The 23,087-nt window shown below is 49.1% G+C and overlaps 1 protein-coding gene across 1 annotated transcript in view; it reads right to left on the bottom strand.

The window, feature by feature from the left end:
• Positions 1 to 23,087, bottom strand: part of Cyria (CYFIP related Rac1 interactor A) — a 112,778-nt gene that overhangs the window by 56,443 nt on the left and 33,248 nt on the right. Inside the window, exon 2 of the mRNA XM_075984024.1 lies at positions 13,153 to 13,294. The gene's annotated coding sequence lies outside the window, so the exon portion shown is untranslated. The remainder of the gene's footprint in view (positions 1 to 13,152; positions 13,295 to 23,087) is intronic.

The raw sequence follows: 23,087 nt of genomic DNA, 5'->3' as shown, positions 1-23,087 counted from the left end.
AGTAACTGTAATTTGGCTACTGTTAGGAATTGTAATGTGAATATATGTTTTGCAGGGTATCTGATAGGTGACCCCTGTGGAAGGGTTGTTCGACCCCCAGGTTGAGCGATGCTGATAGAAGGGCTAACTCACACTCCCTTTGGGATTCTGGAAATTGAGGACATACCACAGTCCCAGCCCCAGGACCTCAAATCATGCCTTCCCGTTTTACATGAAGAGTAAACTGTAACATCAAGGCACTAACTTGGGTGGGCTTTCTAAGTATCAAAGCCACGACATCCACAGCATTCTTAATGGTGACTCAGAGACTTTGAAGCTTCTTACATTGCCCAGGGGTGGCAGCATCTAGTTGGGAAGAAGTCACAATCTCTCCCCAAATGTGTAGAAATTGTAAGCATAATTGAAATTGATCTACACACCTTTCAGCTCACATTTAACTCCACCCACCCCTCACCTCCACTCAGTAACTTCAATCCCCTCCTCATCCTTATCGGTTGTCTCCATGACAGGGCTAACCTCCTCCTTTATACAAATTCAGCATTGAGACCCAGACTTTAATGCTCGCCTTTAAACAAAGATAATCCTCATGTGTCTGGTGAGTTGCTTGACGTGGGTAGGGCTCACTCAGCTCTGACTACCATTTCAAGAGAGTGGAAGGAAAGGCGAAAGACGAGGTCCCTGCAACACCAGCCCTGCACACAGACTAGATCAGCTGAACGTTCCGTAGATGACAGCCCCATGCCACCGTGACAACAGGTGCCACACTCCAGCTGTGCTGGGAGGTAGCATTGGGCTGAGACTCCAGGGCACTTCAGGAATGGTCCTGACCGCCTCTCCCCTCGGGGGAGTGGGCAGTGCTCATAGCTCTGTTCCAGGTAAGGACACATACTCTCCAGTCCCTTCCCAAATTCATATCCGAGATGACAGCGGGAGTCTTGCCATTGAAACCCGAGAGGCCCAAAGGGCCTTCTTTCATTTTCCTACATTCGCCCAGGCCTGCACCAAAGCCAGGTGCCCCCGATCAGACGGCCAGTCACAGATTGCCAGCACTGTGCTCAATATTTCGTGAGGTTCATCACACAAAGCTTCTCACTTAATTTTCTCATCACCTCCAAGGCAAGTGGGCGTGGCTATACCTGATAGTTCTGCTACAATGAGGACCTTAGATAATGGAGCTTGCAATTATAGACGATGTCCACTAGAGGGAGGCATTGCCTCACATGAGAAATGACAGTTCCGGGTTTTTGCTCACAAAAGCCCTTTTCCAAGAGAACAAAGCAGGATTCCCGTCAACACCTAATATTCTCCTAAAAAGCATTTCCTTCTAAAGTGAAGTGTTTGAACTCAGAGCTATAATACCCAATACTTGGTGTGGAGACTCGATTCCTGCTCCTAGGTGATTTCAGAATTAGGAGTCTTGAAGACTAGTTTGTGAGAAATGGAGTCAGGACTTTTGAGAGGGGAAATAGCCATTAGGGCTAGTGACTACTTTCTTCAGCCTTCTTGATACATTTTTGAAATCGTGTTTCCAAGTAGGAAAACATCTGTCTTACGGCCAACCTGACACTGTGCAGGGCCCCAAAGTCTGTTTCCACAACCCACGTGAGAAATACTGGGATCCGGTGCTGGGGAGATTGGCTTAGTGATGAGAACCCTGGCTGTGCAATCATGAGGGCCTGAGATCGAATCCCTAGCACCACAGAAAGGCCAGCATGGTCACAGAAGCCTGTAGCCACAGGTGGCTGGCTGGAGCCGACTGCAGGCTTGCTAGATGCCCTGGCTACCTGAGAGTAAGGTGGACGGATAGTGATGGAGGAGGACACAGGCTATCTATCCATCTCTGTCCTCTTCAACATAGGGTATGTGAACCCCTGCCCCGAGCACACACATGTAATCACAGATGCATGCGACACACAGACACAATATTGATACTTAAAATATCTGCTGGGAAACACCATGAGGAGAAGAGGAGACTTTTGCATTTGTGGTCTACCCCAAGTCTGCACTGAAGGGTGGTCAGAAGTCCAGGGGCTTCCCCACAAGCCGGCTCGGCAGGAAAGCTTACCATACACACAAGAGAAACAACATAGTCCACATGGAACTTCCCTGTTTAGATGACTGAACCAAGACCATGACGGAAACCCACAAACAAACCCTTAAAGTTTATGTCCGGATTTCTGTTCAGGCCCCGCCCAGCTATTGAGGACTTGCTGGCCATGCTCCATCTTCACAAACACCCCCAGCCGCGCGCGCGGCTTCTCTGGGTGGTGTCTGTGGGTCACACTGGGCCCTCAGTCAGTCCGAATGGAATATATTGCCTTCCACTCTCCACAGGGCCTCTGGGCTGCACAGACAGATGGGTCGCTGTCTGGCCTATTCTTTATCCTAGCCCCAAACGTGGAGCTGGCCCTGGGCCCTTCCTGTCTGAGAGTGCAGCTCGGTGGAACGTCCTGGTAACCAGAGTTCTGGAGCAAAGCTCTGGCTGCAGCAGACCCAAGCTACACCAGGCCGATGACTGCAATTCCTCTTCGGGTACAGATAGGAGCCCTAGGTCTAAACAGAGGAAGAAGGGGTGTGGGGCAAGCAGTGACAAGAAATACGCACAGCCGAGCAGTCCTGGCGGAGGTGGCATCACAGCCACCTCTCCTTCAGCTGCTGTCCTGTAAGGAGGCCAGGGACCATCATCCCGACCACTGCCATCGCCACAGCGTACCGCTCTGTCATATACAGATGCTCTCATCTTGGGGTGTCTGTCCTACCTGGGGCACCTTGCTGCTTCCTGTGGACCCAAGAGAGGCGTCGACGCTTTCCTGTTAAAGCTGTCTCTCTCCCTCTCTCTCTCATTGTTTTCAGACAGGGACTTACATGCAGCCTGAGGTGACAATAAAGGTCCGGGATATCTACCAGTTACCACCACAGAGCCACGGCCAGGAACCACATGGCATCTCTCATTTTTCTTTCTGGCCATCTTTACCTGACAGCTGGCTGGATACAGACCTCTCTTCTGACTCTGAGTCCTCAAGTCCATCTGAAAAGTCGATTTTTAAAAAGTTTTGTGCACATGTATGTACGTGTATGCATACATGAGTGTGGGTGTTCATGTATGTAAGAGAGAGAGTATAGGCTAGAGGACTCTTGTTATGCGTCATCCCCAGGAGTGCGTCTTTAGTCCACCAACTGGGCTAGAATGGCTGACTGATGAACCCCAAGGAGCTCCCTTGCCACTGGATTCCATGCTCACAGCACCACACCCAGAATGTCCATGTGGGTTCTGGGTTCCAAACTCAGTTCCTCAAGCTCACAACCAGTTTTTGTTGTCCACAAAGAATTCTACAACAGAAATTCACTATAACGTGTTTCCAATCATGCACACAAAACTCTTTTCCCAAGAATTTTCTGGATTCTTGCTGCTGTAGAGCCTCTGGTAGCAGCCTCAACAGCCACTGTCAGACTCACCACACAGCGGAACAGCAAGCCCTGCCTCTGTTTGTCCGCAGGTGCTTCACGGTCAGGGACCACTACACCCCATTAAGGACTTGGAATCCAGCATCAAATTGCCTTGCTATCCTTGTCTCCCTGGAGTGCAGAGGAGCGGCTCCCATGCTGGCTGAGTTTGCATCTGGCCTTATAAGTAAGCTCATTGATTAATCTTGCTTTGCACGGATTAAAATGTGCATGGGGATAAGATCCGTGAGTGGGCACTCCGGGCTGCGCCTTGTATGGCTATAGTCGGCACCCTTTCCATTACCAACACTGCTGACGACTCTCGTGTCTACACACACACACACACACACACACACACGCATGCACACACATGCACACACACATGCGCACACACACACGCATGCACACACACACATGCACACACACGCATGCACACACACACATGCACACACACGCATGCACACACATGCACACACACGCATGCACACACATGCACACACACGCATGCACACACGCATGCACACACACGCATGCACACACACGCATGCACACACGCATGCACACACATGCATCCACACACACGCATGCACACACACACATGCACACACACATGCACACACATGCACACACACATGCACGCACACACATGCACACACCCGCGTGCACACACACGCACGCACGCATCAGATAGAAGTGGCACTAGGTGATCTCCCACAGTCCTCTACACAGTATACTTTTATGAGATTTTTCAAGGCAAAGCTCCCTACTGAAATCTTTGCTATATGAGAAAATTCAGCCTGTCCTGGGGGACACATGTCACCACATCGCTTAGGAGGCACACGCCTCGAAAAAAATCAAGTTTGAGGCTAGTCAGGGCTACCAGCTTTGATCATGTGCCCCCAGAGGTGGGGGTGGGGAGCCAAAAGAAACGAGTACATTTGTTCAGTGCAATACTTTAAAAAAACAAATTAAGAAAGCAGAGAAGACTCAGCCCATTGTACGAAGAATCATTTCATCCTACCCGAGCATCTTCTACTCCCTGACCATGCAGCTAGAAAAAATCTGAACCGAGACCAGTGGCCCAGCCCCTGGAACCTGGCCCGGGCATGAGCTGGTCCACTGCCCCCAGCAGGCACCATCTTCCTCCCCCCTGCAGGCCCGGCATGTTGGCATGGTGATGTCTGGGACAGTCTTTGCTTGATTCATCGCTTCCCGTTCCTTCTATAATCACTGTGTGAGATCTGCCCTGGTAGGACAGAGAAATCCTGAGGGTAAGATCTGATGTCAGAAAGGGACAGGCAAGTCTTTGTTGAGCCCTGCAAGGGGACCAGGCCATCCAGGCTCAGGCTGTACACAGAAGAGGCGCCTGTGCAGGGCCCGTTCTGGGGCAGTCCCTCCTGCTGGAGACTCCCTCTCCTCACACTTTTACATGGTATGTTCTCCTCCCCTTAGCCCACCCCCCTTCATCCACCCTTCCCTCGGCCTTCTGATTCTGTCCTGACCCTCAACCTCTAGCCCTCCTCTCTGAGAACTTCCTTGTTCAAGTGTAGCATGACTAATAAAAACCCAGAGACAGATATTGGGATTCAACCTGAAGGTCAGGAAAGCAAAACAGCCAGCCACTGGCTCTTACTACACCTCAGTGCGAAATGGTGATTCTGCCTCCAGGAATCCTCAGAATGAGACTGTGAGCAAGAGCTGTCTCCTCCCGGCTTATATTCCTCTCTAGTGCTGGGATGTAAGGTATGACCCACTACTGCCCAGTTTCTATGTCAAACTGGTGTGGCTACCAGGACTAAAGGTGTGTCACCACTGCCTGGTCTGTAACAATGACCAGGGCGTCTGTTTGACTTTCTGATCTCCAGGCAAGCTTTATTTATTAAAATACAAATGAAATATCACTACATTCAAGAACACTTCTGCCTGTGGTGGCCTAATGTCCTCCCTTGGTTGGATGTCACAGGCTACTGAGAACTGCCAGGGGCGGCTCATCACTGTTGCCGACTTCATCTCTGTGAGTTCACTACCTAGGACTTCTGTTTCCTAGACCCAAGAGCTGCCAAATGAGCAGGCGTTCAAAAGCTGAATGGCTCTGCGGCCCAGAAGCCTACTTCTGGAAGGAAATCTCAGCGGCTCCAGGTCAAAACCCAAACAAGTGCTAGAGAAGTCCTTGCCGTAATGCAGACAGCACTGGGAGTATCTGCAGGTATTAACTCATTCAAGGACCAGAGCCTGTGTGCACGTGCATGTGTGACTAGTACTGTTTTCTCTTTGGACCTCTTTAGAAGCTCAGGATTCAAGAGGTGGGAGAACGTACTCAAGAGGGCTCCTCAGAAGGCCATGTTACATATGAATTATTTAATGGTTGACATTTGAACCAATTCTACCTAGCCTCTAGGAAGCGCACTATTTGGAATATGGAACTCCTGGAAAGTAGGCGCAAATGACCAGGCTAACACGATCCCGTTTCCATGCTGTCTGTATCACATCTGACTGCAACCACCGATGGGTGCTAGACAGCCACGCCCTTGATTCCTAGACAAGCATCATACTCAGGCTCCACACCTGGAAGAAAGAGCTGGGGTGCTCACAGGGTGCTCCTGTGAGAGGCCATGATGGCCAAGCAAGAGTCCTTAGTTGAGATGCTGCAGCCATTCTAGGTGGCATCTCTGCCAGCTTGCCCCCACTCCCAACCCCCGAGTACTTTTTTTATATTACAAGTCAGGTAACATCTCCATCCTAGGGCCAGAGTGTTAGCATCTTAGGTAACCCAATAGAGACACTGACTCAGCTTCAGATCTTAGCCAAATGCCCCCATCTGCCTCTCCCAGTACCCACCCCAGAGACAGAACAAACCTGGAGCCTCAATATGTCTGGGAGTCCTAAAAGACAGAGACCTCCAATTTCTTTTCTACCTGTGTCCTGTAATACTGAGAAGCACCACGAGGAGACAGCACCGTTAGAAAAAAAATTAAAAAAAGAAGCCCTTTGCAGCTGGGTCATTAAGAAAGGGTTACTTGGGGTATGCTATCTGGGGTGGATTTAGGGAATTAAAGGACCAAGACAGGGCAGATCAGTAGGAGCTTGTGTGGAATCATGATGTGTGGAGGTGGTGGGGGTGGGGAGGGTGGAGGTGGAGGCGGGGTGTCTCCCCTAGGTCTCCATAGGAAATCCCAATGAGAGCACTGGCCCCTCCTTTCTCCCCGTCACTCCTTCCTACTGGCATCTTCTCTTTCTCTTTGTCAAAATCCTTTTGTCAAGGGAAGTCCTCCCTCCCCCTGGAGCAGTGGGTGAGAGAAAGTTTGGTCTGAAGTCTTCCCTTGAGAGAAGAAAATTCATAACGCCATGTATTCTGTCTCCAACCTCAGCCCACCAGGACAACTTGGACACCAAGAAGCAAGAGCCAGACATGTCCCGGTTACAGGGAGGGAAACAGGTCTTCCGAGAAACTCTATGAGGGCAGCAACACAGGCAGCCTTCAGAGCCTCACTGGTGAGCTGTTTATGGTCCTGAGGACTGAGGCCCGGCTGGGTTTAGCATGACTCTACAATAGGAAGCTGCGGGGCTTCTGGAACTAGATCCAGTCTCCTTGTAAGGCAGGGCATTCCCTGGGCCGGAAGTACCTCAGCGGACACCTGCAGAGCAAGGTGTTGCCTTCGGAGAGTTTCCAGACAAGTCTCCATCTGCCATTACTCTATTCAGTTCTGCATTTGCGAGCAAGAGGTGGGGCAGGCCCAAGGACACAAAAAGACCTCATTTGCTGAGAAACTCTTACTGTTATAGAAAGGAGGACACACAGCACAAGAGGAGATGATTCCAGGGTTCGGATGCTGACATCCTAAGAGCTGTAGACCTTCGGCGAGCCATGTCAACATTCTGAACTTCAGCTTTTTCAGGTCCCACCCTAATGCTCTCTCTAGGTGTAAAAATAGCACAAAGTGCACTGACCTTGGCACAGTTAAACAAGGATGTGCGTGGCAAGGTTAATTCTCACCCACCTATTCATCTTCCAGCCAGCAAAGGCAGTGGAAGGTTGATTAAACCAGGCTCTGTGCTAGGTTCTAGAATATATTTAATACAGTGTGTATAAACACCCATATATACTCATATATACACATGTATATAGAATGGACATGCACACACCTCTCATGTACACGCACATATAGACATATGTATGTCTCTCTCAGTCTCTGCCTCTGTCTGTCTGGTTCAGTCTGTTTCTGTCTCTCTCTGTTTCTTTCTGTCTCTGCCTGCCTGTCTCTCTCCTAGAGAAAGGGAGAAGGATTGCTTTGTGCACTCACAAGGCAACAGCAGATTCCTCCCTCTGGGAAGCTGCATTTTACCACCAGGGAACTACAGTGCAACCTGAAAGACAGAGATGGCCAATGCAGCTGCTGCCACTCCCTCTTCTTCCTCTTCCTCCTCCTCCTCCTCCTCCTCCTCCTCCTCCTCGTTCCTCTCTTCCCCTCCTCCTTTTCCTCATCCACTTTCTACTTCTTGGTGCCTCTTATCTCATTATGCTCACCGATGCCTCCATAGGGTCAGAGAGGAGATCAGGGCAAATTATTCAGTTTGCTGCTTGTTAGTCACTGTTGGGAACAGGTGGGAGGACGAGGAGGCAGCTCCTAATGGATTTTTAAAAAGCAAGTCGAGGCATGATCTGTATATGACAAGCTCTCTTGCTGCTTTCCCGACTCCTAGCATAGAGCTCTGAGAGTCAGTCCCGGTTTACAGGTGCTTCTGTACCAAGAGAACATCTCTTCCAGCTCCTTCTTCAATGCCCGACTCATACAGACCCTCTAATCCCTTCCCTGATATCTAGGGAGGAAGACAGCAGACTCATCCTGCCCGCATCACTTGGTCCACACCCGGGTTCCTGTCTATGAGTTGCTCTTCTCACTATTGGCTGTGTTGTCTCTGTCAATCACCTGCAAACTCCTAGAATGGGTCCAGTTATTGGCACTCACAGGCTGAGCTCAGGACATTGCCAAAGTTAAAAAAACACAGTACATTTTTCACGAATGTCCATCTGATAAAAAGGAAACTTCTGTTATAGCGTGAGTGGACAAAGGGTTAAGAGGTGGAAACAATCCATTTGCTTTCTAACTGAAATGTAAAGGACCGGAGTTCTAGTCTCTGCTTAGCCAGGCAGCCTGCCTACAGAAAGAGGGGTTCAGGTCCACCCATCTCCCACCACAAGTGGCACACCAAGACAGTGTGTAAAACCTTATTGCAGCACTACCTACACACAGGGGGTGGAGGGGCCCTTGTGACCATCGACCGCTGTGATGCCTGTGTGGGGCTCACAAGAGAATCATCTTTAGACCTGAGAAGACTGTGTCTCCCAGTAACAGAAAGAGGAGCAGTCGGCAGTCAAAGGAACTGGGTGGTGGTAAGGAGAGGGACACAGAGGAAAGCAGGCCTTTCTTTTCTGAAACTCCAATCCTATCAGGACATCCAGTGTGTGACTCTGTGTGTGTGTGTGAGAGAGAGAGACAGAGAGAGAGAGAGAGAGAGAGAGAGAGACAGAGAGAGAGACAGAGAGAGAGAGACAGAGAGACAGAGACAGAGAGACAGAGAGAGAGAGAGAGACAGACAGACAGACAGAGAGACAGAGAGAGAGACAGAGAGAGAGAGACAGAGAGAGAGAGACAGAGAGAGAGAGAGACAGACAACGTGTGTGGATGTTCATGCATATGTGGGTGTTTGGATGCACATATATTTGTGTTTGTGTGTATATGCCTGTGTGTGTGAGTATGTGTATATTTGCATTCATGCATACCTGGGTATACAAATTTGTGTGTGTATGTGTGCTTCTAAGTGTGTATGAGTGTGTTTGTGTCTGTGTGAGAGAGAGAGAAAGGGAGATAGAGTGAGAATGAGAGTGGATGTTCATGTATATTTGGGTGCACATATTTATGGGTGTGTGCATGTGTGTCTCTAAGTGTGTGTGAGAGAGAGAGAGAATGAATATGTGGATGGTCATGTATATTTGGGTGCACATATATTTGTGTTTGTGTGTGTATGTCTGTGTATATATTCACGTTCACACACATTTGAGTACACATATTTATGGGTATGTACACATGAGCCTCTGTGTGTGTATGAGTGTGTGTGATGTGTGTGTCTTGGGGGTGGTCTGTGTAGGACAGAGGGTTCTACTCCTCAATAAATGACCACCCTATTTTTCTGTTTTTACTTTCCTGAGGCAGGATTTACCCCTGGCCTGGAACTCACCAAGTAGATGAAGCTTCCCGGTCAGCAAGCCCTACAGACTATGTGTCTCTGACCCTGCAGTGTTCAGATTAAGTGTGGGCCACCACACCTGGGTCTATGGGCTATCTGTCTCTGACCCTATAGCGCTGGGGTTGTTAAATGTGGGTCACCACACCTGAATCTGCTTCATCCGGGTTCTGAGGGTCAAACTCAAGCCCTTGTATTTGCATGACCAGCACTTTCGCAGCTGAGACACACCTCCTCAGCCCTGGGAAGCCATATTTAGTTAACATCTGTCAAGAGTGCTTCACAGTCCTGTAAGCTCCAACCACCTAGCTCCGCATCTGAGACTCTATGCCGACACCTCAGCTTAGCATCTCTCAGATTCCAGTCACAGCCACCAGGAAGGTTGAGTCCACACCAGCAGCCAAGGCCTCTGCTCGCGGAGATTCCTCACACCCTACCCTGAAGTTTCTCGGCCTACCCTCAATTTTACCTGTAGACTTCCTGGCTGGGTCTGAGAGGAAAAACACCCCCAGGGAGTTCCTTTACTCTGGCCTTTGGCTGCACTGGGTCTGAGTCAATGACCTCCCCTTAGGTTGGGCCTTACTGCTGGTAACTACCTGTTGCATGCTACAGGGTCTGATAAAACCATAAACAACCTCAGCGTGGGCGTGGACTCTAATCAGCACTTCTGCTAGGACAACGTGTCAGTGCTGATGAGAAGATCCAAACATTTAAGGAATGAAATTGATCCCCCCCTCCTCCGCTTAGCCTGAAGGCAAGTCCTGGCAAAAGCCTATTATGCAAATGAACTCCAGATGCCTGAGTGGAATTGACCTTTGGGTGGTTCTGGGAGAAAAAAAAATCCTTACACTAGCAAGTTGGTTCTACTCTGATCATAGTAGGGCAACTTTTCATTTCCCCCTAACCACTCACTGGCTCACTGAGGTTTTCCACAGTGCCTTGAACAAGCACCAGGGAGACTTCAGTCTTAGGAGCCAGAGCCCAGAAAAGGTTCTTTGAATGAATGATTGACACTCTATTGGGTAAGTGCACTTACCTTTCTGTCTATGTGGGGATGTTTTCGAGATGAGGTTTTTGGGAAGTACTGCAGAGGAGAGAGGGATAGTAAAGAACCAGGGAAAGTTAGCCAGGACAGAAACATCAGTGGCCTCCTGACAGTGGCCTTCAAGGATCCTATTCCCTGCCCACACTTTCCTGCTTTGACCTCCTCCTGCTCTCCCTGCATTCCTCTGCTCAGACCCCACTGGCTACTTTTAGCTCCCTGAAGGCCCAGCCCAGTCCCCTGGAGCTTTGTCTCAGCAATTCCTTCTCACTTCGCTGTCCCTCATTTTCCGCCTGAGATAACCATCAGGAGTCTCCAGTCCAGCCCTTGTTGTAGCAATACCGGTTCCCGGACAGTCAGGCCCTCTTACTCAGATTTATTTAGTGATTTTTGTTTGCTGTATTTTCCCCATTGTGCTGAATGCGCCCTCTAATACTTACACATGCGCTAACAGTTCCTGACCCCTGGCCTTACCCAGATGGCAACTCCCTGAAAATGGAGACTTTGTTTCCTTCTGCACTGCTAGCATAGCACTAAGAAACACCTGCTGCATGCCACATAACACAAGCACTACAAATATTTGCTGAAGGAATGGACAGCCAAGGCAGGGGGAGGAGGGGAGAGGATTGGCAAATGCCTCTACCAGCTAAATCAAGGGAGAATGTCTGGAGGAGACTGTAGTTGGAACTGAACTTTTTCTCTGAGTCTCAGATCTGAATGCCTGCCCCAAATCACACGAACCTACTTCTAGACCCCAGGCATGTGCTGATCTGAAGGGAAGAAGCTTCTGGAAGGAAGAGAATTTATCATTGATAGTTCAGGGACCCGGCGATCTGGTCAAGGGGTTGGGGGGGGGGGAGTCCTGAAGTTGCTTATGGCAGTGGAGAGAGCCAACCTTCCAAAGACTAGACTGGGGAGGGCGCCCTGGCCGAAGCCAAAGCGTTGGGCTATAAAGCCTGATGACAGCCTCTCCTTCTTTAACTGCTGGGGACTTGCTGGTGTCGGGGACAGTGTCTGCCCACAGATTATAGTCACACAGTTCATGGAATCCATTATGGGGCTAGAGCTGTGATTAAGCAGCTCTACAAACGTTGGGTGGGGAAAGGAGCTAACCTTTGCTATGGCTCACTGGGAGTAAGAAACTATGTCAATGGATTAAGTCTTTCAGGCCTCACAGGCAGCTTTGGAAATAATCACTGTCCCCATGTGACAGGTAGAGACACAGGCTCAGCAATTTAGCAATGACCTTAGCAGAGTCAGTACAAAAAGCCAAATACACCCTGGGGTCATTATAATTCACAGTACTTTTCTCCCTCCTCTGGATGGTCTCACAGCTCAGGGAGCACGCTAGAGGAAAAAGAAGAAAGGAAGGGCATCCCAGGCTAGGCTATCCACCAAAAGAACCAATGAGAAAGTGTGGGGTCCCCCAGCTGGGCTCTATCAGCTGCCCTATGCTCATGAAGCACTTCTGGCGTTAGCTCTTAAGGGAATGACGATAAGCTCTATGAAGAAGACCCTGAGCGTAGGAGGTAGAGACGGGTAACTCCACTGACCATTGAGAGTGACATGGTGATCATTTCAGGGTAAGGAATGCTACCTCCGTCCTCCCTAACCTTGTCCTGCTGTGTCCCAGGTCAGCCTAAGGGAGATGTACTCATAAGTGCGAGCCCAGGAAGCTGAAGCCCCGTTGACCTTTAGTCAAATGGGGAGGTTTGTCAGTCTGCATCATATGCAAATTCAAGGAAGAAATTCAAATAGATGTGGCCATGCACTGCCCACAGGAAAAGAACCGCGGTCCAATGTCAATGGGACCCAGGAAGGGAGAAGGTGTGAGAGAAACAGATGTGCAGTCTGGAAAGGGGCGATGAGAAAGGTAGCCACGAGCCCTTGGATGACGGTAAACTGCGTTTCTCCCTGAAGATACTGCAAACGGGATGCAAACCAGGCCTCTTCCAGGACGCCTAAACCCCACCTCGGGAGGCTGCCTACCAGAGGACTTCTGCTGGTCTAAATATGCTTAGCTAGAAAGGGCAGGAGGGACTTCAACTGTGACCAAACACCAGCTCTAACCTATTCCTCCCCCATGTGTCATGCTAATCTACTGCTTCAGGCCTAAATATTCCAGACACCCAGAGCGACCCAGACACCTTTGAGAATACAGCTAAACATGCCCAGGGGCCTTGGCCTACCTCCTAATCATAGTTTTCCTGGAATACGTGCGACAGTTCTCATTTGTGTCCTCTTTCATTGAGTCTTTCCTTAGACATAGCATTGGGAGGCACAGCTTCTAATGAAAGACGACAGACCTAGGGAGATGAGTGAGCCCTGTGCTTCCGTGTGGTCTCCGAAAGTGCACATTACACCCTTCCTACCAAAATGCTAGTTACCGACTTCCGCCGTCCTCAAACTCAGCAGGTCGTTACCTGGAAATATCTCCACTGGTTGTGTGTCACCAATCCAGGCTGAAGGGACAAACCAGTGGGCGCAGCAATGAGGCCACAGGAAGGAGCTCCCCAAATCAGGTCTGTGGTCCTCGAGAGTCCCTGTCCTTACGGGAGTGGTACCCTGTGGAAAGGAAACGAAAGTCATGTTACTATGACAGGCAATCTCTAGGCCTTCTACCACATGGCAGTTTCTAAGCCATGTGCAGACAAGTACAGGATCAGGGACCACCAATAGAGAAAGACTTCCAGGAGATAAACTTGTCTAATTCATTCATCCCATAGTTGGGGAAACTAAGGCTTGAAGAAGAAAACAGCATCCTTGAGACCATCCTTTTGGGAGGTGGTCCAGATTGGCTTTGGACTCTCTGGCAAGGGGAACTTTAGAATGCAGCCTCGTGGTCAGGCTGACCGAAGTGTGGCTGCTGACCCTGAACGGAAAGGCTTCTTCTGTATGTGTGCATATATACATGTACATGTGTTCATATACGTATGGGCCCTGTGCGCACGGGTGTGTGTGTATATGTGCGTGGAGGCCAGAGGTTGACAAGGGGAATCTTTCATCAGTCTCCCCTTTATACAGTAAGGCAGGACTTGTCACTGAGCCCAGAGCTCACCAGTCAGCTTGCCCCAGGGATCTGTCCATCTTTGCCTCCTGAGCACTGGGATTCAGCGGGTCACCACGCGTGTGCAGCATGTATATGGGTACTGGAGATCGGAATGTAGGTCCTTATGAAATTGCCCAGCAGGCACTTCACACACTGAGGCATGTCCCAGCTTCCCTCCCTTTTAAAAACATTTCACAGAGAGGTGAAATTTTCCTCACGCTTCTGTTTTTGTAGTTTTTATGGGTTTGCCACGAGGGAACTAAATTGGTAAAACAGTCCATCTCAGACATGTGACTCGGATGGTGTCCATGTTTCCCTCATTATAAAACATTGTTATGGAAGACTGTGAACCACGGATACAGCATAGGTGGGCTTTGCTTTTTAGTGGCAACAAGTCTTTCTCTCTTTCTCCAACCCCCTCAACCCCTCTGTCCCCTCCCTCTCTCCCTCCTTCTCTTTCTCCCTGTTGCAGAAAAATAGGAAAAGATACAGATTCTTCTGGTGAGCACTAACTCTTACAGGGATTTTCTGGCTCTCCTGTGTATTTGAACAACCACACTTCAACACAGAAAACAAACTGAGAGAAGAAACACACGTATCTAACATTGCTTAACCAAATCATAGCTCCCAGGCTCATCATGTGACCACTGTGCCCATATTTCCCCAACTTGGCCTAAGCTTTGTCTTGTTAGGCACCGCTAATTTCAATTTTCCCCACAACTAGAACCCCGAACTTCATACAGCTAGACTGTTTGCTGAGGCGTGAAGAAAGTGCACTGACGAGCCCAACCTGCACAGAGCTTCCTTGCACACACACACGCGTGCGCACACACACACACACACACACACATACATGTGTGCATGCACTCAAAGAAAGAGGCGGTAGACTAACTGGAAAGAGAAAAGGGAGTTCACCAGCAGAGGGAGGGGCTAAGAGAAAGTAACCAGATAAAACTGTCAAAAGTGAAAATATAAAACAGAAAAAGAAACAGGGCCACATCTGACTCTCAGAACTTTCTGTGCGTATCAGTTGGGTTACATTTATTGGGGTCAAAAATCAGAAGTTGTCTATGCATCCATTGTCCTCCTCAAATGCAGGACAAAGTGCTTTGGAAGCTGTCAGTGTTGGAGAGACAGGGAGGGGTATTCTTCCTAGGTCCTAGGGCAGGGTGGATGAGGCCTTTGGAAGCCAGAGCTTACTGCCCAGCTCTCTGCTTGCCTCTGGGAGGTTGGACTGGCCTGGGCTCTTTGCAGCTGCAGACAGAGGGCACCACAGGAAATCATGATTATCAATGCTCCGGGCTTTGTTCCTGTTCTCAGACAGCCTGGACATGCCAGGAGAGATGGGGCGGGGGCGGAGAAAGAGGAAGAAAAAAAAACAGGAAGTGAAGTGGGGGAGGAAACACTAGAGAAAACAGCCGCTTTGGAACGTCCTCCACCAGAGAGTGTTCTCTGAGCAGACTGTGGAGCTGTGTTTTTGGAAAATAGGGTGTGGCGCAGATGAGGAAGAGGGTCCTGTGGGTGGGTACCCATAAATTCTATTTCCAGCCCTAGAGCCTGGTCTGTCCAATACAAGGCTGGGTGTAAGCACTAAAGAAAGTAAATTTCCAAAGGGCCGGTGGGGGGAGGCCCTTCCCCCACACCTCTTGGCAAAGCCTGAGAGAGCAGGTGAGCCAAGAAGGTTCTAGAAATAAGAGAGGAACTCTTGAGGTGATGGAACTCTTGAGGTGACTAGACATCTGGAGAGCTTTCCCAGGTCCCCGCCATCTGCTTTCTCTCTCAGCCACTTTCAGATTGTTCGTGGTTTGGGAGGCATACATGAATCTCATTTACCGAAACTGGCCCAGCTACCTTCAACCGTATAACACAGAGGTTCAGAACACTAAGCCTTCATGGCATGGCTAAGATCCTGCCCTGATGCTTTCCGTCTATTTTGTTCACCCAGAGATGCTTCCAGAAGTTCCCCATCTTCAAATACACATCATTTAGCACGACATCTCCTGGTGAGCTCAACAACCTCACAGAAATAGTCTTACTCCAAGGAGAGGGTCAGTGGGACCCTCTGCTCCCTCAGCCACTGTTGGCAGTTAATGGTTATTGCTGAGCGAGCATCATTTTCTTGTGGAGTCTAGTCATTGGTCAAGTGGTCCAGGACTTAGTCAATAAACACTCACCCATGCTCTTTATAAGGAACCCGAATTCCAATCAGCGGATCTTCCTGTCCCAGAATGTCTCTGCCTCTCTCTCACACACAGAAATACATCAAAGTGTGGGAGGGGCTTATTGGGAAGAGGATTTCCATGGAAGACCAAGGAAGAGGAGAGAAAGTAACAGGGGGTGGGGTAGAAAGTTACCAGGGTTCACCATACACATATATGAAACTGTCAGAGAAGAAAAACAGAAGAATTGAATGTGAAGGTTTAATAATGAGACATTTGTGGGAAGATTATTAACACTATCACTGTTTGACCAGAGAGAGGGAGAGAGAGAGAGAGAGAGAGAGAGAGAGAGAGAGAGAGAGAGAGAGAGAGAGAGAGGAGACCCAATAGTACTTAGCACTACTCTTCTTGCTCCCACAGGCACGAAGAAGGAGCAGAGAATGTAGAATCCTTAACTAGTCCACAAGTCCACCACTCCAGTGGTTCCCCAAAACTGCACATCCAAGAAGCTAATAGAAAGTATAGTTCAAACCCAGAGAAGGAAGTGGTAAGCTGGCGTCTAGGCGGCTTTTGTTGGCATCAACCTGGCTTGGCTCCCTGGACTAGTATTTGGGTCACGAGGGGGATTGGTTTGGCTCTCATGGTGGTCCCACCTCCTCTTGTTTCCTAGACAGGATCACAAAGTCCCCAGGGAGGATTTTCTCAAGGTCTGACATTAAATGGCCTTCTGGGGATCCGTCCCAGATTCTGTAAATCATTTTCTTAATATCCAAACAAACATGGGATAAGCCTGCGTAAGCTTACCTTTGTGGGGAATCCAAGCTCTTTCAGGTAGTAGCTCATAGCTGACTGTGAGAACCACATAGCCAAGGGAGAGCAGGGATGAAACGAGGAAAGCAACATCAGCCCGTCTCTGTCTCCACGGCGACACAACCTAGCATCCCACTGTCCTGATCTGCTGCTGAGGCCCGTCCTTCTAGGATGCCACCACAGCCTATGGTGCTGAGATCAGCAGGAGGGCGAGCCCTCCATAACACATGGTGACCGGGAATGTGGTTTTCAGTACCATAGCCTTCGCTCAGCTTGCAAAGAGCTACAAAGACTGTTGAACAAACTGGAGAAGCCAAAATCCAGAAATGGGGAAAATTTCAGCCAGGGGGAAAATTTCGGCCAGGGCCATGGGACAGAATTAAGGCGTGACAGGCAGCATCTAACTGGTGACATCCAGTGCAGTGACCTTCTCACAACATCCCTCCCCCTCCTAGCCAGAGAAGGAGCTGCTGAAAGCTATGGGTCTTCCACTCCCAGAGTCTACGGTGGCAGAGGGGCAGGGTAGGGACCAAGAGAAACGAAAGGGAGAAAGAGGGTAAGATCAAAGGCCTGAGAAAACACGTTTGTGACTCCGCACCGGACAGATAGGGAAGCCAAAGGCCAATCCAGGAGTGGGCTCCTTCAAAATTCCCCATTCTCCGCAGCAGAGTGAGGCCTTGAGAGCAAAGCGCTTCATGTGACATTTTCCACACAGCAGCAGGAGTGGGGACTAACTGTGAATCAAGCGTCAGTTGTACATCTTGTCACCCCCTAAAGTCTTACAGAAATCCTGTCGGCTTGGCACAGCTGCTGTCCCTTTCACAGCTAAAAAAACCGAGATACATCAGGGCTTAGCCTCTGGTCTAAGAGATTCGGCGTTTGAGAGAGAAGAGTCAGTTTATGAACTCGGCCACTCTGACTGGAATTCTTGCTGTTAAGCACTTCCTAAAACTCTCTCTCAAAGCAGCTATATTAAAGGGCAAGACACTGGAAAGAGCTGAATAAAAACAAATCCCCTAGGAACAGAGGACTCTTCATTCAGCAGAGAAGGAGGCAGTAAAGCTCTCCGGGCAGGGAATGGCATGAAGTGCTCACAGCTGACTGGAGGATTTAGTCCCTGATCCCTTTTGGCCAGCAGCCCACTGGGGTCAGCCACCACCAGGAAATGGCATCCTGGTCTCGATGTTTACATGGCTCCACTCATAGGAGAAGGAAGTGGCTGGACCCTGGAGGCCTGAGAGAGATCATCTGGGTGGGTGGAAGAGGCGATGACGATGTCTTGGGAAATCAGTTCCCAAGGCCCAGAGAATGGAGCAGCTGGGGCTGGCAGGTGGGCAACTCTCTGCTCGTAGTCCCCAGGCTAATGGCACATATTCTCCCAAGGATTCCTGGCTGCCTGGTTTCAATCTCACAAGAAAGAAGGGACAAGGCAGGACAGAAGTCATCTCTTACCGTTCCACAGATGCTGAGAATAAAGCCCAAACACTGCCAACCCTGGGACAACTAACAGTCATAATGACAGTAACAGCAGCTGCCGTTAGTTGGCGGTCTGTCCTACATCAGGATGCAAGCCAGATGCTTTTAAGGAGATCACGATTTAAACTCTTGAAGGTCTGTATGCATAGCCCTACTTCGCAGTTGAGGTAACTAAATAATTTCATAAAGGTCAAAGGTAGCAGGCTGTGCGAAAGGTTGGGAGCCACTGTTCGCGTGACATTTCAGCGTACCGGCTCACTTTGAAGCCACATTAGTAACTGTGATGTGATAACTGCCCATGTGATAAACTATAACCCACTTCTTAGCTGTTAAGGGACGCTGCCCAGGACTTCACTGAAGTCTGTGGCCCACCCTGCACAACTACGCTTTGTGCTATGGTCCTATTAACCACTTCTGCATAGATAGGTCACATGGAATTAAGGTGTGCTTACGATCTGTCATCAAAACTTTGAGGTTTCTGAGAACAAAAGGTAGTCTTGCTAGTAACACAGCTGGGACAAATGACAGAAGCCAGAACTGACCCAGACACATGAGGACACATGGACCCCCACATGCAATTCATACTTGCAATGGGCTGGTCATTCTCATGTCCAGTTACATGAATTCTGCTGGACAACTCCACTCCCCAATCCACACAAACCTTCCTCTATAACAGTTGTTCCTCCCTTTGTTTCTTGAGTTGATAAGGCCATGTATGTAGCAGGAGCTCAAGGTAGCCGTGTGATTGGAGAAGATGGGACTAGATTTGGCAAGCTACCCAAGGAGGGCTGGTAGGTTCCTTGTGTCCCAGCCATGCACAAATCAAACCCCTGCTTGTTTTGTTTTGTGTTCCTTGATAAACTACTCCTTTAGAAGTGGGGCCTGGTAGTGGCTCTACGACATCAGACAGACTTGGCCACTGGATGAGTTGCAGGGATAGTAGACGTGGCTATGCTGCCTAAGACCACTAGATAGAGTGGAGCCTTACATAGGCATGTGGATCCGAGCTCCACAAATCCTAGCCTTTCCTCTCCACAGCAGTGTCCAACCATGCCTGGAGGGTGAGAAACTGTAGTTTTCCTGCCCACCCTGGGCCAGTGGAGGAAGGAGCCATCTCTTAAGGAGCAATTGTTTTCACATCTTCCCCAGGAACCCGCCTTCTTAAAGATCTTAGGCCAAGAGGAGAAAGACATCTGTTTTTCTTCTGATACCAGGAAGTCAGTCATGAATTCAACCCACATATCAATACAGGTGAAACCAAGGAACAACAGCCATCCGTGCATGCTCTGAAGGGGCTCGAGTTTCTAGTACACATTCAGGGGATATTACAGACAAGGATTGGCTGAGACCCAAGGAAAGTCTGTAGCTCTGAGCAGCCCCCATCTCTATATAGGGCTCCAGGTTCCACCTGAGATATCAAGATACCACACAGTGTGACTCTTCCCTACTTGCAAAGGGACATACTATGTGCACACTCCCTAATTCAGAGGAGAAGTCTGTCCTATTTACCAAAACTCATCACCTGTCACCACTGCTCTATGGTGGGAACCTCATGACTATTTCTCTGGGTCCTTTCCCAAGACTCAGATCGGCCTTCCTGGCAATAGTGGCGCACTTGTTATCTATACCACCACACCATACAGATGGGAGCAGCTGAGAAAGACTGAGACTGATATTCTGTGTTAATATTGGAGTAGAGAAGTGTGCATTTGGAGTACCTGTCCCTGGGCTCCAGAAAGAGGAGGCCAAGCCAAGAGTTGCTCATGGTTAGTCATCCAAGTCTCAGGGAAGAAGAGGCTACTGGCCTGTGGTAACAGAACAAGAACCACATATTTGATTTTAGGCTCTGAAGTGGCCCGTGATCTTTGTCATCTCTATGCTGCCATTAAAGTGAATGTCCCTATTGTAGAGGCTGGAACCTTCAGAAATCTCCACTCGACCTTTCAGTGAGTCAAAAGGCCACAACTCATTCCCTGAACAAATGGCCAGAATGAATCCTTGTCCTGGAGACAGTTTCTAGAGTGTTCTTTATTCCAGGTATTTTAGGGGGAAGGGAGGCACATGACAAAGCAGTTGGTTTCCTTCTCTGGCAGCTCTGAGTAATAAGACAATTAAATGCCAGGTATCGGACATTTTTTGCCTGCCCCTTTTCTCCCTAGGGAAGCAACTCCAGGAGTGTCAACTTTCGGAAACAGTAAGAGGTACCACTTCAGTAAGTCAGAGATGTCAACAGATGATATCCTATCCTGTCTCCACAGGGAAGGTAAACAGTTAGACAGAGAAGAACAGTCTAGAATCATCTATACTTGACTACTTCCTAGACATACGAGCCCGGATGATGATATGATTATATTACCGGAGACTTGGGTCTATCCCTGAACATGGCCTTGACCGGACAGTACTTAGTCATTATTTTCTGATAGTAAAATAAAACCCCAGCTGAATGCAGTTCACAGAGCAATGGCATACCAGCAAGCCTCTTTGGGTAACTTTGAAAATCCAGTGAGTTTTCTTTTCCAAAAGTCACAGCCACCTGTGTTCATTCTTTACACCCATCGTGGGATAGATAAACAGTTCTTACTTAAAGATTCGGCTTCCTACACCTCTTTACTGTGACTGATCAACAGGTCTATACAAAAGAGGAGTGTGGATGTCTTCATTCATGAAACACAGTTTCACTGAGGGAAAGGAGCATTCAATGACTCCTGGAGAAAACTTAAAGGTAACAGAGTGGGAAGCTACTATCTGCAATACAGGCAGGGCAAACAGTTGTAGACATCAACCCTAGCTCCATGCAAATATATATCCTTTAAGCCTTTTTTCCACAATAGAACTACTAGCTCCATTCCAGGGTTATTAGGGCATTTAACAAGTGACCAATTGAACTTCAGCAAACTTCAGGACTGGCCTAGATTATTGAGGCAAAGCTACCTTGGGCCATTTGGTATAAACAAAGGTTTTGGGCATTTCAAGGCAGTGCCACTGTCAAGCGCAGAAGTCAGAGAGAGCACATGATTGTGTTATACTGAGCACAGCTGATAGCTGTGTGGTAAGAGGCATCTGCTACTGAAGGTCCAGCTAGGCCAGCGACTCCAAGTTCCAGCATCTCTTGCAGAGGTTTCAGCACTCAGGAACCCCAAACCACATGGGTCCCACACGGCAAACACCACTTGAATCCTATAAGCCATGCTGGAACTGCCAAGGCCCTGGCCTCAGTGCCACTACAAAAAATGGCATCTGGAAGCTGTGCTCGGTGCTTTGTGTCAATCTCTTCTGTAGCATGGGTCCAGTTTAGGGTCCATGCAGGTGTGGCAGTATGGGCTTGCCCCAACGGAGGCACCAGGACACAGGGCCATCGCATCACTCCTGGTAAGGGCAGACAGAGAGAGGCCTCACCTATCTAGAACAGCTGGGAGCCAGTTTTCCTGTGGTACTGACACAGCCAGCCCTGGCCTCCCAGACAAAACTGGCTCTTGCTGGAGACAAAAGCACAGCTGCTCTGGGCCCTGGGCTTCCAGCTGTGAGGAAAATCCCGAGTCAAGTGATCAGCAGCCAGGCTTTCACTCACCCCAAGAAGCCAAGGGAGTATTCTGTTCCTGAAGAACAGGGAACAAGATCCCTTTATATCAGGACCCTTGGCAGCTCACACCTTGTCGTAGAGAGAAAGAAAGAGGAAGCAGAGAGATAAGAGAAGAGACAGGTATAAAGTCTCGTGACAAGAGCCAAACACACCTTCCATTCTTACCGTTTCTCTAGACTCATCATCTTCTAGAAGAATCCATCTTCCTCAGCCAATCGTTCGCATCCCTCCATAAAGGAGCCCATACAGAGTGTGGCTCATGAACAGTCAGCCCGAAAGATCAGCAAGACTTTGCGTTCTCTCAGGCTAGGTGGTCACCTTTGAAAGGCAGCAGGCAGTGGTCACTTCCTCCAGGAAGTCTTCTCTGATTCCCACTGACAATACAGCTCACACTGGTCTCTACCCTTTTGAACCCTTGGCATTTAGTGTTCATGAGTGCCTCATCAATTTTCCACGGGCCCTTCCCTCCAAGCTCATGACCTGTTTTGTCCCTCCTGGGCTGTGATCCCGTAAAGGGAACTGGCAAAGCACGGATCTGATGATGTGTCTTCCTGACTTAGGCCCTTTTCAAGGATCTCTCGCTACATTCGGGATAAAATCCCAATGCGCAGGGCACCTATCTCCTCCGACACTATCCACATTCCAGTCACAGGCTACTCCCAAAGGTTACACCTTGGCATGACATCAAAGACAGGGGGAGACCAGCCATTTCTGGATGGCCAACTATGACTCTTCTCATTCTCCTAGTTAACAAAGCACAGAGTTTCCCAGGGAGCACTTGGCACTGGGCCATGGTCCCGGTGAAAAAGCTAAAACCAGCTACGCCCGCGGGATCAGTTAGCTTACCTTTATGTGACAACCAACCACATCCACCAAGGAACAAGGGGGCAAGAGGCATCTGCAGTTTAGGTATAAGAGTGTACTTTATAATAGTGAAAGCGGTTGCTGTCTTTCTTGTCTGTCACAGATTCCACACGGTCCCTCCCAAGTACCTTACACCCAGCACAGTGACTACCGACTACCGAGAAACACCACCCATGTCCCTGACCAGAGTGCATTCTTTTTAGAAGCTCTTGCCCTGGGGTGAACATTCCAAGGCTTCTGTCCATGACCAGGGCCATCATACTGCTACAAGGACTAGAATGAGACAGTCACTTTATAGGCAAAGGAGAACAGCTCAGCCTAGCTGTTTCACACTTAGCAGAGAGGTGACCAAAGCCAAATGACAGGCGTGTTCATCACAGAGCATCACAATAGTGAAGAGCCTGCCTTTGGGAGAGAAGA

The sequence above is a fragment of the Microtus pennsylvanicus genome, chromosome 8, assembly GCF_037038515.1.
Source record: "Microtus pennsylvanicus isolate mMicPen1 chromosome 8, mMicPen1.hap1, whole genome shotgun sequence".
Classification (NCBI taxonomy): domain Eukaryota; kingdom Metazoa; phylum Chordata; class Mammalia; order Rodentia; family Cricetidae; genus Microtus; species Microtus pennsylvanicus.
The sequence above is the reverse complement of the archived record's forward strand: the minus strand, read 5'-3'. Positions and strand labels throughout refer to the sequence as shown.